This window comes from Lissotriton helveticus, chromosome 8 (genome assembly GCF_964261635.1).
Source record: "Lissotriton helveticus chromosome 8, aLisHel1.1, whole genome shotgun sequence".
NCBI classification, from domain to species: domain Eukaryota; kingdom Metazoa; phylum Chordata; class Amphibia; order Caudata; family Salamandridae; genus Lissotriton; species Lissotriton helveticus.
The window spans coordinates 1188282130-1188295751 of NC_136069.1; the positions used below are offsets into that span (position 1 = coordinate 1188282130).

The following is a 13622-nucleotide window of genomic DNA, read 5'->3' on the forward strand; positions in this document are numbered from 1 at the left end:
AACACTATTCCAGGTGCAAACACCATTTGCACCTGATTTTACAATTTGTAAGGCAAATCCGTCATTCCATAACCAGGTGCAAACACCATTCCAGGTGGAAACACTATTCCAGGTGCAAATGCCATTTGCACCCGGTTTGACCATTTCTGTGGTACTCCAAATGATACTATTGGTGATGTTTTCCTGCTCACAGTAGTTTATGGATGGTCAGACTAAAACCCCTTACCATTCCCACTGCATAAGGTGCAAGAGGGCTCCACTCGCCAGGGGGCACCCGTTCAACGAATAACATCTGCGGGTCACATTCTGCAAGGAGAGACTTCTCACCAGCCCTCACATTCGGTTCAATCTTTGCATCTAAACCGAAATTAATATTATAAACGAGGAAAAACTGTTCAAAGCTAGGACGCCTACAGAGGCCCATTCCGACGCAGTTCAAAGCCGGCAAGATGATAAACGCGCTGTCCCTCAGGTGAAAAACCTTAAGGAAGAACAGCTCACTGTTAGGAACTTAATTACACCGCGAGACGTGTGCGCGCAGTTAAAAGAGAAACGAGCCACAATCATTTTTGTCAACGTGCTGAGCGGAAAATCCCTGTGGAGCCGGTGCCAAGCTTCTGAGCCGACCTCTCGAGGCTACGATTACAAAGGGGCCTCTGACAGCGGGTGCACCTCGGAGGTGGGACCAGGCGCGCGCGGGGAGCGGGGAGCCGGCGTTCCATCGCCGCAGACGGGCCTCCAGGTGGCACGCGCGGGTTTCCAGAGGGCGCACGCGGGAGCGCGTGAGCATCACCGGAGAGGACAGGGGGGGCAGCCAAAGGTGGGACGGGGAGAGGGGAGTCTTCGGGCGGAGCGTGGAGCGGGAGGACGGCTGCCGGCCGGCGGCGGCGACGCTCTGCGTGCAGCATGAAGTAGGGACCCGCCGGCGACGACTGCAGCTGCGTCCGGGGCCGCTCTGGGGCGCGCGGACCTAGGGGCTGACTGACGCTCCCCGGGCCGCGCGGCGGCGCTGTCCACTCTCCACCAGCTGGTCTGTTGGACGAGGTAAGTGGTCCGTGTTTACTTTTCCAGAGCGCGGCGCCAACCACGTGTAGCTTCAGGGGTGTCTTGCAGTGCTTTACGCACCAGTTATATTGGCACCAGTGCCACCAGTGGACAGCATCTGGGTACCTGCACTTTTTTTAAAATTTATTTTGTATATATATATATCTTTTTTTTTTTTATCTGACATGGGCCAGTGACAAGTATAAGCACATGGGTATACTGCTTTCAATTGGATAGTACCAGCACTTCCCTTTAGAAGGCAGGAACTGTACTTTCAAAAGTACCCGTATTTACTAATGTATGTCTTTGAGGTTTATTGCCCTAAAGGGACAATTTTTGTTATACACAATCTAGGGCAGTTTTAATTCATCAGGCAATAACATCTGCATTATAAAATTGAACTTTCAGTCTGAACAATGTGTAGAACAGCATCAAAAGGCAAACAAAAACCAGTGCAATTTCCATTAACTTTATAGTTGCACTGTTGCTTAAAACTGTGTTTCTCTGCTAATCATAGATGCGGGCGGTGAGACTATAGGTATGGAAAAAATACTCACCTTACTGTCTTTGGGAGTCGATGCTTTTTCTTGAGACTGTATGCTGTGATTTTGATGCACAAAGTGTTGTTTTTATTTTGCGTGTAGGGTGCTGTGAGCATAGGAGTGTGCATCCCAGAGCAGCCCGGGGACTGCAGCCTGGAGGGTGTTTTCTTCCTTCCACCCAAGCGCATGCCTTTCAGCCAGAATTTGATTGATATGTATGTGCACAATTACATGTTGGTGGTATGCTTAGCCAGGGCTGCTGTATGCAGTAAGGGAGTGCAGGCATGGGAACTGTTTCTGCAATGATGCAGGAATAGTGTTCAGGGTGTTGTGGACACATGACATTAATGTAGGTCCTTGCCCTGTCCCCCTGACATTTGCATAAAGGGGAAACTTTGGAACATAACTCGGGGACTGTAGAATAAATTAGAACCACTTGCTAATTACAATTATGTTTTGCACGCCTTTCTCTCTCACATCACTTTCTCCATCGCATTGCTCAGTGCTCCCCACGATAAGATAAAGAGTACGTCTCTGATCACTCACTCACAACACCTACATCATTCCCCCACTGGATCACAATAAATGCAACACGCTGCCCCAATGCACTCTCCCACAGTGTATCATGCTACCTTTATGAAAAAGTGCTTCTGCACCCCACAAATAGGGTATGAAGCACTTTATACCTTTTACATTGCACTACATTCGTGCAGAACTCAAAGGCATGCAGAGTCCAGCGGATGCATGCATGAAAACCGCACTTCCCGGAAGTTAGTGTCTGTTTTATGGATAAACCACAAACGGAATGCACACCAATTAGCTGAGAATCGTGCTGCTTCCCTGTATTATGGCATTAGACGTTAATGTTCACAAGCAAGATGGGTAACAAATATGACTTTAGCAATGCACTCTTGCAGGGCAAAGTTACTTGTCAGCTGAGAGATTATCAGCATTGCAAACAGTTATCCTGTGAGGAAAGAAAGACATGTGTGTTTTTTATATAGTGATGTGCAAGAGAGGGCTCTAATGATACTTCATTTAAAATAATCCTGAATATAACCCACTCCCTACACTCATCAACACCAACAGAGTAAGTTAGTGACGTAGCAAGAGTGCCATGGAACCTAATCATACCAATGAATATGCCCCACTGTCCCCCACCGCACCAGCTACTTAGTAAAAGACAGCCATAATTTGAGAACAGTGGGCCGCTCACACACCTGAGCTCTGGTGCCATTGCACCTGCTGCACTATTAATAGCTATGCTCCTAGACAAAGTATTGGAGTCGATGCCACTCAATTTATTTTGCAGAGTAGCATATGTTGTGTGCACTGAGATTGCATTTCACAATGATTCATTCCATATTGTTGACAGTCCCCATCGAGGTATACCAGAAGGCTGAGATGGCCTGAAAGGGAAGGGAATATTTGGCCCACTGTTACATATTGAAAGTTAAAGGTAGCAAGGGCACATGCACACCCCAAAGAAAACTATAGACACAACAGGGAAAAACATCTTCAAGGAACTTGGGACGAGTGATCCTAGTACATGTTGTAGCACGTATTTCTCAAATGTGTAGAGCACACACAAATCTGTAAAAGAGTCCTGGTGGCAGGACGATAACTGAGTAGATGTCTGGGATTGGGCAGTAGTGCTTTGGTTAAACTGTGAAACAGACTTTGGTTAAGATTTCCATAGAAGATGTCCTTTAGTTGGCAAGGAATCGAGAGACTCGAATTTTAGATGTGGTTTCCACACTTTGTCAAATTTTGGGATCCTGGGTGAGTCACTTTTTCTGTGTGGGCCTGATTTCTCCCATCTGCCCAAAGTGAGGAGACTAGAAACAAGTTCAGTCCGATTCGTCTGCTTTCTATGCGAAGTGCTATTCACAATTGACGCTTGCTACATTTCTTATGTATCCGTACATGGAACAAACAGCACTGTGTCCACATCAAAAAAAAAATCATTTTCTACGGTTCTACTATTGAATATTGACCTGAACCATGGCTGGAGTGCCTTCTACTGAAGAATATCGTGGTACAACAATATTAAGAACAAAATGTCAAAGGACAAAATATCAAAAGATAAGTGCATATGGGGAAGTATAGATTTACTATTCTTAACTCCACATCTACATAGCTTGTAGATGTATATTGCAAAGGTGCATATGGGCAGAGTTTGGTATAGAAAAACTAGATTTACTCACCTGTCGATATTGTGTTCTTGATATCGTGTGCCATTGATACTCCGATGTTGGTATTTGTTGTGTACACTATTTTCAACCACAGTAGTAGAAACGTTACAAATGATGTTGACTATTCATAACCCCTCGTAAAACTGCTATCAGTTTTCAGAACTTGCAGGCAAAGGATAGAGTAAAGCAAATATATTGCACCGTATGTGTAGCTCCTCATGCGCCTAATGAGGCCCTGAGCGCTTCTGGAGGATGAGTAAGGGACTAGATCATTTGTTGTGTGTGGTTGACAGAGTGTGGGAATACAGAGCAACCCATGTGGGTAAGGTAATGTCACATGTGAGGTCAAGAGTGAAGCTCAAGGCGTGCAAACTTGTGGCTGCGGATTATCATGGACTGAAGCTATGAGGTGTCAGGCGTGTCCAGTCACATTTTAGTGTACTTACCATCTTTGAATACAAGGCTACACCGTTAATTATGCATGGTTGGTAATTTAGTGTAGTTAAGCGCACATAGTGAGTTAACGGAAATGTTTTAGCAGTAGAAATGTGGGGCTTTCAAGTATCTCTGTAAAAATCATGAAGTATTTTGATATCAACATGTGTATCTGGGCCAATTGAATGATCCAATTCTGCCGCTGTGGTGTTGGCCACATAATTATTGTTTTGCTGTATTTCCATGGGAAATGGTAATTCCATGTCTGGTTCCACCAGTAATTCCTCATTCTCACCCCTCCCCTTATTTTCACACACAGATTTTCAGATTTTGGTTTGTTTAAAAAACCAACATCTCTGTATAAAAGTGATTTCAAAAATGTATAATTCCAATGGTGCTGGTAACTGCGGTTACTGAACCCGTTGGAATTAAGAGGCCACTCGTACTGAGGAGCTATATATGCTAAAATGTACACAGTTATATGATACCACAATCAATATACGGTTGCCTTTTCCTCTTTAAATACGCTCTGACACCTAGTTGGGTGGAGTTTGAGCTATATAAGACAATAACTGACTGAGTAGGATGGTCTCAATTTTCATCCCCCACACACATACCCCACCCCTCTCACACACATATGGGCAGACACAAGAGGCACCTCCTGAGCCCGTGCTGCAGAAGATGCGCTTTGATGTGCAGCAGCAGGGATCAGTGCCTTGACAGCAAGCTGTGGACGCTGCCTCTGCCCAGTGTCAGGGGATACCCCGGAGAGGTAACCATTTTGTTTCTTCCAACACTGGGCATCAGTGCTTAGAAATGTGTTTTTAATCGCTCCTTAGGCTGTTGACCTGCTTCTCTCACCCCCCTGGTGTCCAGTGACTGGCAACGCTGCGGGCAGTGCTGGGCAAGAGACAAGTCAGGGCAGTCCAGCAGAGATTCCCTTGCAGCGGAATTGGTGTGGCTGCTGTCAGTGTTCAGGTTACGCAGGTGGTTGCAGGCGGTGGGCACTGGCTCTCAATTTTGGGGACCGGAAATTATTTTTTCTGGTCAAGAGAGAGGAAGGCAGGAAAGGGAGAAAGGAGAAGGAAAAGAAAGATAGAAAAACAGTAAGGCAGGACAAAGCAGGGAAGAAAAAGAAACTTGAAAGGTGAGATAAAGATTGTGGAATACAGAGGTGGAATCAAAAGTAGGCTGGTTTGGTATTGGGTAGCATTAGATCGGGATTCTAAGAATAACTTTGGGTCCTTGTATTTTTTTTTGGGCTGGCTTTTTGTGTGTGTGTGTGTGTGTTTTTATTTGTTTACAAATTAAACAATGGCTGCGGTTTATCAGACTTAACATCACTGAAGAGCGAGCATCTAACCCAGTCGACTAGTTTCTAGTTTCAAGGCAGCCCCAGCCCTCTTATGTAAACACCCCTCCACCCCCATATGTTTCTTTTATCTTAATCTTTAAAACGTGCTTTGGGATCATTTGTCATGCTTTTTACCCAGTGCTGTGCCGCTATCCACAACTATGGTAACTGTACTCCCATCCCTGAAAAACGTGCGCATCGCAGATTCATGAATATGTGTTCAAGGAATAAATGTGTTTAGTGGAATCTGTGAACAAATAATGACCGGTTTGAAATTACTTTCCAAATACATGCATGAACCATGATGACCTTGCATGTGCGGTGATGCAGATGTTGACCAAATAACGACATTATATACATTTCCTCGAACTGTACATAGATTATTAATTGTAGTTCTTGTTTTAACTAAATTCCTTAATCTTTTAATTCCTTACATTACAGAGGGGATAATTCACATTCTTTGGTAAACTGTGCCCTACATAGGGACCTTTGTATATTAAAGTGCTTTTAAAATATTGATGAATAAAGGGGCGTTTGTTCATGAGTGCTACAGTGTTTACAGTTACAGTAATCGGCTGCTGGAATGATTTGCCCAGGATTACACAGTTTTGTCATTTCAGAAAATCTGGATTAGCGCCCAGCCTCCGAAATCCATATCCAGTTTTAACCCTTGTGCACACCTGCTATTTCAAAATGATACCCGTGTCAAAACCTGCGTTTACCTGTAAAGTCTGACATTAAACTAAATAGGTGTAACTAGCAAGGTGCCTTGGCGATTCAGACGCTCGCTGCTGACATCTGTTGTGGGTTACAAATCACGAATTTGAATCTAGCAAGGCCAAATCATCCTTCCATTCTTCCGAGGTCGGTAAATCAAGTACGAGGGAATTAGAGAAAAGGAATAGCGTTTACTTACAGTGAGCAGAAACGGCAGAAGTGAAGCATGAAGGTCTAGACTGAAATAAGTTACTCTCCTCTGTACACATGTATGAAGATCCAGCCAGCCACATAGCAGGTCCGGTGACCCGATGCATGTGATATCCTGTAGCACTTTCAAGCCCAGTGTGTGAAATAAAGTTTTCACATTGCTATGTAAGAATGTGAAGTCATCAAACCACCTGTGCGCTACCAGCAAAGGTGGCACGTGCCACAAGCCTCATAAGCAGAGGTTGAGACATAAAGGAAGTGTAGTATGCAACATAACTCTTTAAATCTCAAAAGTTATTCAACAGTGCATATAGAGAAGGATAAATGTCCTATTCTTAACTCCATAGCAATGTACCTTGAAGATATATGTACCACATAGGTACATATATGTGAAGTAAGGTATATACAATCTAGACTTACTTACCTCTTGATATTTTCTTTCTAAATCCTGTCCTCAATATTGTATCCTATCAACATTATGGTTTCGATATTCAAGGGGCATACTATGAGATGAACCATAGACTAGGAAATCATGCTGTTTTCAACCCTGGCATTTGGAAGCGGTCAGAAAAGGGACAGAATAACCAAGACCGTCACAATGGGGGGCAACCAAGTCAAACTGTCCAAGGGCCTGCTCTTTTCAGGGCTCTGCACTCCAAATGGGAAATGTATTTCTATATCTCCAAAGTAAGCTGTGCCTGCTTTTGTGATATATTCAGATAATCTAGTTAATTGCAGCAGCCACTAGATGGTGCCAGAATACATAGGTCACTCCCATATGTTTCCACAGCCATTGTTTCTGTTTGGAGGGTGCTTTTTTGAGGCGACACAGTTTGTGCCTCGGCCTCGGGCCCCACAAAGGCTTCTGACAAGCCTGACATTGACCCCGGTGTCCGTATCTGCAACGCTATCTGTTTCTAAACATGACATCCTTAAGTGATTTACAATGTGTTCTTGAGTGCTGATAAACAGCCTCAGTAGATGTTTTGGGGTCTCCAGCAGTTCCTGAAGGGACGAGTCCGAGACAGAATTTCAGGATATCCATTGTACATGTGAATAAGTTACATGCAGGTTCACTCTATGCAGGGGCACTGGAATTATGCGTCAGGTGAAGATCAAATTGCACACCAGGGTTGCATATATTATGCAACCAGAAAAGGCACATTATGCAGCATATTGTGGCAAATTTTATGATTGTGTTACTTTATGATTTTTACTTATGTTAACACAGTATGGGCAAAGGGTTCACCTCATTAGTGTCGGTTTAACACCCTAACAAAAGAATAAGGAACTGAAAGGTGACCACTTAATCTTTTTGAAGGGCCTCCCACTGCTTTGCAACACCTGCTGATACATTTTATAGTAACCTTTGATCTGGTTGAGCTATATTTTATTTTTGGATAACATCTGCAGATTATTCAGGGGATTAGGGCCTATGTGGCAAATACAGCAACGCCATAACTATGCAGAAATTGCAGCTGAATCGCACAATTCCAGTGGCCCTGACTTAATACAAATATATCTCTTTTAGATACCATGACATCTTCCAATGATCTAGCCCTCTTGGACCTAAGTTGGTTACCTCTGCTACGGTATCCGTATATAATGTCTCATCGATCCAGTATACAGGGACCTAACTTCAAGCTAAATGCACTGGACAGTGGCCACTATGGCCTGGTCCAAATGAGAGTCCACTCACTGTTCCAAACATGCCAACACCCTCCACAAATGTTATAAAATAAATATGAGGCCCTATAGCACTGATTACATGATGTTCATCTGTTGCTTATATTCGCTTAGGATGATTGGGGGGGGGCACCGAAGCGAGATTCCTGCGTATATTTGGAATACAAATGTTCTTCCAAGACTGGGCACTTCCAAAGCGCTAAATGCTCCAGCGGGTGCATTATGCAGTTTAATCACAGGGGGCGCTCTTGGTTTCCAGATCTCCTGCGCAAGCGGCTCTGCGGTTTCTGAAACTGTTTTCCTGCTTAATTCAATTTCACGCTCTTGCCAAATGCCCATCCGCCTGGAAAATGATACAAGATTCCGTCTCTGTAGGCAGCTTTTCTGTGATCCCTGCCCTGTGGACTCAGTTCACAAAGATTAGTGTATGTGGCCTAATCACGTAGTATCTTTTCTTACTCTTGAGATTGAAAAGTAAACAAGGAGTATTCCCGGCGTACTCCTGTAATTCAGGAGTACTACAGGAGTAAATCACAACAAAATCTTTGTAGATCGGGCCCTTTTTTGGGGCGGGCCGGGGGGGGGGGGGCAGAGGTACCAATCCTGGTAATGACTTAAACTGCAGACCTACAGACTGGATGCATGTTTACAATGACACATGTAATTAAGATTCGAGTAAGCAAAAGCAAAAATTACAGAGAAAAATCTGTACAGGAATAGTTGAAAATCAAGCTGCTGTGAGTTAGTGGTGTGAGGTCACAAAAGCAGCAATAAAATGCATTGCCAATCATTAAAGGCTCTTTAATAAGGACCAGTTCCAGCAAAAATAACTTCTGTTTAGACATTGAAAAATGATGAACTAAGATTAAGGGTTTTATTAAGGGGAAAGAAGTAACCGAGGATGCGCCAACAAAGGCCGAGTGCCGGTCTGCACCCCTGGCGCTACATACACCTTCTTTAGAGGCCCAGAAGTCGATGCCTACCCTTCACCAAGGCCCAGAGTTAATGTCTCCAAACTCGCTCTACCTACCAGTGTAAGGTGACTGGCCCTCCACATGACTGGCAGAGTTGATTCCGTAAACAACTTCCATGGAACTAGAGGGGATCAAACGGAAATGCTATGGATCGTGTCACTAACATGTTGGGAACAGCTCCAGTGTACGAGGGCGACCAGTATGTGGACAAAATCTACCCATTGACGTTTTTCTCAATCAAAAATCTACTTCCAGGGTGAATGCAGGCACTTTGGTGGAGAGATCTCAGCCACCTTCGGAAACAACTCCATAACCAGTGGTTTTTCCATCTTGGCAGATGATGCAAGTCCATCAACATGTCATATACAAGATATGCCAGCCAAACTCTACATCAGGATGTTATCCTTTTGCTAACGCTCGCCTACTGTAGGATTCTTCTCAGTGCCACTGTAGTTTTGTTTTTTATTTGTATTGTATGGGTAATGGTGTGTTTGTGTGTGTGTGTGTGTGGGCATGGGCATATGTCTCTTCCTGTATGTCATGTTTCTCTGATGGATCAGCATGTCTTATGCACAAAACAATAAATTAGGCCCAATGTTCATGTTCTTACCTTGAAAGCAAAAACACGGATTGATTTCTGAACAATGAATGTAAAACACATTAAGGGAATCTTTGTCAGCGATATAGTGTCTTACTTATATTTGCCTTCCTTAAGAGAGTTGGCTATTTCCAGTATGTTGTCCTTCTGTATTTTTGTTCGTGTAGCATTAGTACAGACTTTGACTGAGTCACTTCCAGATGTTTATAATGGGCCACGATAGAGAGCTCCAGAGGTGAGGCTGAAGGCACTGCAGGTTTCTGACAGTGCCTGTCAGCAGTGGCGTAGCTGGAGAAGGGGAGTGGGAGGGCAGTCCGCCGCTGTCGGCACGAGTTTTGAGGGCGGCAGCCACCCTCCAGCTCTTACCAGCTCTTACCTGCCGTCTCAGGGTGGCAATCACCAGCACCACCGCCCCCGCTTTTCAGTGAGACCGCCGCGGGGTGGCAACCGCAGGGACCGTCCCAAGTGGGCTAAGGTCTAGCTACGCCACTGCCTATCAGAGGGTCAAAAAGTGTTCAGAGTACATGGTCGTCCAAAACGCGGCCTCTCTGTAGAGTGCACAGAGAAATGGTGACGTATTCTTATTGCAATTGTGATTTTGTGCAAATGGGTGTGAAGGAGGTGTTCAGTTGTCAAAATAGTGATAAGGCCAAAGTACAAGCAAATGCAGTGCTTACAGGTGAGAGGCTGTGTTGTGTGCTTGTGGGGTGAGGAATTGAGGAGCTGCAGGAAGTGCATTCAGGAGAGGGTGAAAAGAGGGTGCTGAAGAGGAAAGAGATGAGGTGTAAGATATGCAGATGGATGCGATGTGCATCGAAAATGGCTGTACATGTCTAAGATGGAGTGAACATAGCAGTGATTGAGAGACTCTGAAGAGCACACACGCCTTAGTAACGTTTTTCCACAATCTCATAATTTGAGAACTGAAACATCTTCAATATTAGTAATTTACAATAAAATCATTGCTGTTACTCATTTATCTTAAACAGATAATAACTGTTGACAGCGCCAATAGTCTTGGCTGATTTTAGGTGTATGTCAATTCTTGTATTATATATCGTGATGCAATTACAGAAAGTTCAGAGTGGAACCATAATACATGTCGGGCAGGGCCGGCTTTAGGCATGTGCAAGCTGTGCACCTGCACAGGGCCACCAAACCCCAGGGGCCTCCACGCCAATATATATCCTCAATATATTAATCCTCTGAGGATGGATACATATTTGCGTGGCGGCCCCTGGCAGGGATTTGGCGGCCTCCGGCTCTGTTCCACTTCTAAACACCCTGACCCCCTCCCCTCTTTACTGGCCTGCGCGCTCCGCCCCGCCCGGACCCCCTCTTCCGGGCCCCCTACCTACGCTCCCTGCCCAGGGCCACCATGAGCCTAGAGCCGGCCCTGTGTCGGGAATCAGAAATGTAGTTTACATATTTAAGCCACACCTTTCGTTCTATAGGCCATCCCCCATTTAGAGGCCCTCGCTCTCCCATACACCTTTTCCAACAGACGTAAAGCCCTGACATGAAGACTTTCCTTTTCAGGTAATACTTCATGACTCCCTGATCTCCTTGTGGTTCGTCTTCCATTCTGCGCCTGCCTCTTCTCTGTACCCTCTGGATGTGTTTCTAGAACCCATTTCCTCTTTGAACTCCTTTGCAGTGTCATCTTGAGGATTTTTGGGGCCAGGGGTAAGACATGTATTGGGACCTCTTTGTTCAGAAGAACTTTAAATTTTATTACCCATTTTCTGGTAATTCAAGCTAATACTGAGTTATACATTAAATATACAAATAATGAGGTGCCGAAATATGTTTTCACTGGGACCTCAAAATCTTCAAGTTGACAGAGGATAGAGAATGATAGAATCTAAAGTAGAAAAAAGCAGATAGAGGGAAAGAGGTTGGTATAGAGAAACTGAGTTTATATAGAGAGGAAAATCACTTTCCCACTTTCCTACAGGGCCCATTGGAAGATGGGGGCCCTGGGCAATTGCTCATTTTGCCCATGCCTTAAAACGTCTCTACCGGCCTCGTCTCTTTGTCTCTGCTGTCAATACTAGTGGCAAAAACTTCTAAGAAGCATCCAGCAACACAACTTTCATCAAGTTTATTCTTTGATGTTCTCTCCCCTTACTTCTTGGTTACTTCCCTCAGAAGCGAGACCTAAGACTGTGCATTACCCCTTAGAAATCTCCTGCCGGTATACTTCTATGTCAGTGTGTGCAAGCGCTTGCACGTGCGTGTTTACGCTCACGTGCGGTGTGCGCCTTTTTGCATGTGTGCACACATGCAGAGACATACATTAATCTATTGCTATATATGCGTACCTCATGGCAAGGACAAACATTATCTTTATTTTGAAAGGTCATTAACAAGTGCTAAGATCACAGCTTGAGGAAGTTAAAAAGCCCAATCCCACACACAAACCTGTTACTCTATCATTCTCCTAAAATAGTGTAGATAATCAGGTGGATTCTCAAGAACGATCACAAGAGTAAAGACTTTGATGTTCTAAAATGTGGGTGCCAACCGTAGGTCCAAGAGAGCCGGATCCATGCTATGTTTTCAGCATAACTACAGAGCATGTAATGAGTTCCATGTAGATTAACTTATGTACATGTATCTGCTTAACCATACTTAAATTGGCATGGATCATGGACGACCATGATCTGAGGGTTGATGGATCTTGCAGTTTTCCCAGTGCTTACAGGCATTATCAGAGAGCTATTGGAGCCACTGACCACAGTTTGGTGAGGCTATTTGTCCTTGCACATGCCAGACATAGAGTAGTGAACTTTTTGGTTTAAATGAAGAGGGTCTCCTTCGGTGTTCCTTTGCGGGTGATGAGTTGACTTGTCCTTGAACATAGACAGGACGATACACCCAATTGGGTCTTGCCTCACCTACGGGTTGCCCAGTTACCTGAGCTCTCTGTAGCCACTGTGCAACTGGCTATTCATACATGTATTAAACATAACTGATGTCGAACATGTGACTAGCTTGCACATTTTGTGGAATGAAGTTTGGATGGAGTTCCATCAGAGACTGCAAGCTTTGTGGTTTTGGCACACGCCTTACTTTGTTGGTGGCGCTGCCTTCTGAAAAGGGAATATGATTTGGGAGGAAACACGCCTTTTAAACCCTATTCAAAGTATTGAACCATAAAGGGACTCATTGCGAGGGGCCTCCTGTTTATGATGGAATAATGAGCACAGTGGAGTTCCCGCAGATCTGCTTTTTTTCTCGTGGAGATTTCAGAAGCCAAAATCGTGATGAAAATCAGGGGGAAAATGATGGCTTACATGGGGAACATGATGCACACTTACTAATTTCCCTGGTAATTCCTGATACCTAAGGGGATCCTCAGGGTCCAACTCATAATGGCCCGGTGAGTGGGGAAAATTCAGGCCATTTTCCAGGACCCTCAAAATAAGGTGTCCATCCTTGGTTGCTTTTTAAACGCACATTGTGCCAGGAGTGCATTGGTTATCTGTATCACTTACACTCCCTGGCAAAGGCCCAAAAGTTTCCAAGGATTGTCTTAAGCATCAAGTTCACACTGGTTATATTACAACATCTCTGCAAAGTCCAACTCCATGCAATTTACAGTCTTTTTTTTAGTAGGCTAGAGAGAGCAGATGCGTGTCTTCTCAGGCCTAGAGTACCACACCCATCATTCAGTGTATGGGATTACTCCTTTAAAGCTCCTGAGATATGGAATAGATTCCCTCTAGACCTAGGGAGCATATTCTCAAACTTGATTTAAAAAAGGAGAAAGCCAAAAATCACAGGTACAATTAGTAGTGTTTTAAATATTGTTTAAATCTACCCAAATGTAATCTAAAAAAAAATTACCTGCTGTGCTCATGC

At 44.3% G+C, this 13622-nt stretch overlaps 1 protein-coding gene across 3 annotated transcripts in view; it reads left to right on the top strand.

Moving 5' to 3' along the window:
* The first annotated feature begins 526 nt into the window (after window positions 1–526).
* The window catches only part of EDAR (ectodysplasin A receptor), a 350911-nt gene continuing 337815 nt past the window's right edge, over window positions 527–13622 (top strand). Inside the window, exon 1 of one of the 3 annotated variants that reach the window (XM_078658124.1) lies at window positions 527–1044. The gene's annotated coding sequence lies outside the window, so the exon portion shown is untranslated. Of the gene's footprint in view, window positions 1045–4848; window positions 4989–13622 lie in introns of those variants that run through there. The other 2 variants (XM_078658122.1, XM_078658123.1) reach the window with 2 other exon arrangements.